Source organism: Ipomoea triloba, chromosome 7, assembly GCF_003576645.1.
Source record: "Ipomoea triloba cultivar NCNSP0323 chromosome 7, ASM357664v1".
Classification (NCBI taxonomy): domain Eukaryota; kingdom Viridiplantae; phylum Streptophyta; class Magnoliopsida; order Solanales; family Convolvulaceae; genus Ipomoea; species Ipomoea triloba.
Window position 1 is genome coordinate 17,067,339 of NC_044922.1, and position 4,230 is coordinate 17,071,568.

General features: G+C 33.9%; 1 pseudogene; it reads right to left on the minus strand.

Annotated features, from left to right (window-relative positions):
* Positions 1-390: 390 nt before the first annotated feature.
* LOC116024233 lies at positions 391-3,148 on the minus strand (annotated as a pseudogene).
* Between the last annotated feature and the right edge of the window lie 1,082 nt (positions 3,149-4,230).

The following is a 4,230-nucleotide window of genomic DNA, read 5'->3' on the forward strand; positions in this document are numbered from 1 at the left end:
TTACCAATAAAATTTTGTTAGTAAATTAAATATCTATATATATTTCAGTAGTTTAAAATATGAAATCCCAATCCACGAAAAAAATGGCTGGAAATTGACAGCATTATATGAGCCGGGTATAGTAGTCGGGTTGTGATACATTGTGACTGCATTATTCTTGTGAAAATTTAGTACATTAATATTATTAATAAGATTGGGTACAATAAGTATATCATGATTATATCTAATTTATTGCCCGTCTAATCAGTTTGATCGGCGTGAGTGGCCACATGTATTCTTTTCCCTTAAGAAAAGTCGGGAATTCACTTTATCCCTTAATTGGGCTGGTTAATTCGGTGCGAACAAAAATTATTTTGAATATGATACCAAAAAAAAAACTTTATTTGTCTTCTATTTCTTGAGGGCTTGAAGATCAGCATAGTACTTGGTTATCCATCCTTGTATTATGTCAACCTCCCTTTTCCGTTGCTCAAATAACCAATCTGGATCCGTTTTACTTTCCCCAAGTATGTCTAGACAGTGAGACCCTACAAAACCAAACAAAATATATTGTTATACTTTCATCAACTTATTATTATATATACTTTATCCCATTATATATGGAAAATTTTAATGTGTCCATCAACATTAGTAATTTTTTACGCGGGATATTAATTATATCTGGTATAATTTAAAAATCATACATGGTTCTACTTGGTACGGTATTGATCAATATTGTAAAGTCCGAAATATGTATATAGACCAACATACCATTGCGTGTATAGATTGCATATATAGTATCTGATATGTTCTCCAAAACCCTATCAATATACCATAAACAAAAAAGAATAACATAAGATATACGGTTAATAATAATAATAATAATAATAATAATAATAATAATAATAATAATAATAAAAGCATTAATAACTTTTTTTTAAAAAAAAAGTCGTTATAAGTACCCTCCACTGCTATATGGGTCTCTTAGTCCTTTGGAGAAAATAATGTTGCTACCGAACTTGTTCAAAACTAATTTGATATCCTGCAATGTTAATTTTTCATATAATACTCTCCTAGAATATATATAATAGTAAACATCGTAAATTAAAGCTAGCTAGCTTATATGTATACATCAAATGTTTGAAGAACTAATATACCTGTCCTCCATGATAGGTTGTTATCCAGTGTGGTCGAGGTGGAACCCTGAAGAGATTAATGTAGTTCTGGGAAAATTACTGCAGATTGAAAGGAGCTGGAAAGAACATGGTGTCCCCATCGCCACGCCCAATCGGAAACACCATTTCACTACATTTCTACACACCAAAATCTCTCATTTATTTCTTAATAAAACACGCTTACCAGTTAGTCAAAAGTTATAGTTTAGCAATAACATTGAAGATGTGCTTCATCTGTGGACCCATTACTTTTTTATGGGCTCCCAGCAACACCTAGACCATAGTCTTTTTTTTTTTTTTTCGGGTGACACAGACCTGGATTGGCTTTGATACCAAATTGAAGCATGCGCTCCTTTGAACTAAAAGTCTAAATTGATAATTGGATTGCACATCTATGTTTATATATTATATGTTGAACAAGTAAATGCACAATTTTATTTCTTTTCCTTATACTTGTGTAATAATTACCATCACATTTCGATGACAAGATGTTGCAGTCAACTTTCCGAGCTCTAGCCCAACAACTTTAACATTAGAGTTTAATCTTCAAAAATATAAGAGTAAGGCACTGTTTATATATATACTTACTTGCCAAGTCCATCCCCAAATACAAGTACCGGTGGGAATACTGTAGCAAGATTGGTTTCTTTCACTGGCGAAGAAACCAGCTAAAATCCGGTCAAGAATATGAGACCCTTTGGGTGCACCATCTATGCCACCGCACACCTCCGTTACTGGATATTCCGGCGGTGCGTCATATTGAGCGGCGACCGAGTACCACATAACCAAGTAATCCTTTAGGTCCCTCGACGAGTTTAAGTCCCTAAGCACCATCCAATAAAAGTTGTGTAACTATAGTTTTTGGCATAGTGGTAAAGGCTTAATTTGACAAATTATATTTTTGTATTTATTTGAGGATAAGTAGTTACTGGCAAAGTTTGAACTTGCGACTGAGAATGGAGAGGTCGTTTGGCTTGGAAGCAATTTTGTCAATAATGGACCATGATTTTCTTATGGTTTGATAACAACTCTCACTAACTTAGCTTCCTGCAACCAACATTCAAATTAAAAATTAAGCTTGCAAAAATCATCATTTGAATGATACAAAAATAAGTTTTAGTGCTTACCCTAAAGTCTTTGGTCACTATGGAATGGTATCCATTTTGTGGTGTGATATTGTCAAAGTAGAGAATGGGAGCTGATGAAGCTAAGGCACCCAGTGCAACATGTGGATACTTCAACTGAAAGCAGTTCACAATATAATACAAATTTCAACCCTTAATTCCTTCCAAATACGTAACTCATCAAAATATTTGAAATTTAAAAAATAAATATGGAAATAATATCGTACTTCCTCCATATGATCCTCCGACTACAATGATGGGAGAATCTTGAGCCGAGTATTTCTTCTTTATATACAACAGCACCTCTGCATAATCAGCTAAAGCTTGAGCCGAGTTAAAATAGCCACGAATGTTCTCGTTTTTCAAAACTTCTTCCGTGGTTCCGAATGGAACTGATTCCCCATAGTACCTATGCTGCATCCATGATTTCCAAATAAAATATAGGATTTACAGTTTAACCGTAAGCTCAAATTTTTAATTTAAATTGAACACATCCTTCAATTATCATGGTATCACCTCTATGTATACAAGAAGAGCCTTAAAACGAGGAGCATTATCAGTGAGAAATCTAATGTCTAGAGGATCATAGTTGATGGGAGATTCAGCGCCGAGATATGCGAAGATAGGGGAGTTGGATTTGGTGGCATAGCTTTGAGGTCTATAATTGAAGTGATCCAATGTTTGGTTGTAATAATAGGTTCTGAATTCAGGAGGAAGAATGTTGAAAGAAGAAGATTGTGGGCGTCGTAGGTTGGACCGGTAGAAAGGAGTGAGACGAGGAATCGTGTGTAGCGTTTCAGAAAGGGAAGCAGTTGTTGAGAAGAGAATTAGAAGAGAGAGGCATTGAATTACAAGTGTTAAGAACTCCATGGAAATTAAGGAATATAATTGAAGACTGAGATTTTATGGGTTTATATTATGATGTCAGGTTACACCTAATGTTCAATATTTACGTTATATTAAGATATTTCATTTAATCTCTATAAAATATGACTAATTCACACCTAATAAGACCCTAGCTAGTGGTTGCTTTCTGTGGGTTGTTATGCCGTGGACCCAGGACCTGTGTCTATATTCACATACACTATACTTTACATTCACATACACTATACTCTACATTCATACTTTGTAAACTCCACATTCACATATTACAGGATTATATGATACTTTACATTCACACTTTGTAAACTTCACATTCACACATTACAGGATTATATGTTTAGTAACTATATTACCACTGTTATGCATTCACACATTCAAAACTCTATATTCACAGGTCCTATACTCCATATTCACAACTTGAGAACTCCACATTCACACATTACAGGGCTACAAGTTGCTAGAACTTCTTAACTCTATTACAGATTCACACATGCATAAATCTACATTCACGATTTCTATACTCCATATTCACAATTTGAAACCTCCACATTCACACATTTCTGGGCAACTCTACATTCACACAATCATAAATCTACATTCACGATTTCTATACTCTACATTCATACTTTGAAACCTCTACATTCACACATTTTTGACAACTCTATATTCAGCAATATGTTTACTAATTTTTTTTTTTAAAAAAAAAAAAAGACAAAAACGACGTAGTTTTGGACCCAGATCCACCTTGCAAGGTGGACTTGGGTCCACAGCATAATTTGCCGCTTTCCGTAGTCAAGAGCCATCAATATTGATTTTTAAAAAGTTTGGATGCCGGCCCAATTGTTTGCACAGGGCCCCAATTATAGAACAAACAAACGGAGTATATATTTACATATACTATACAGCAGGCAGCTATATAGTATATGCATATATAATTTTTTTTTTATTTTTTTTTTTGCAATTAGGGGCCCAATTGTAAAACAAAAATTATATATTTATGGGTAAATTATTGTGTGGACCATGATTTATATAGTTGTGTGGACCATGATTTATATAGTTGTGTGGACCAT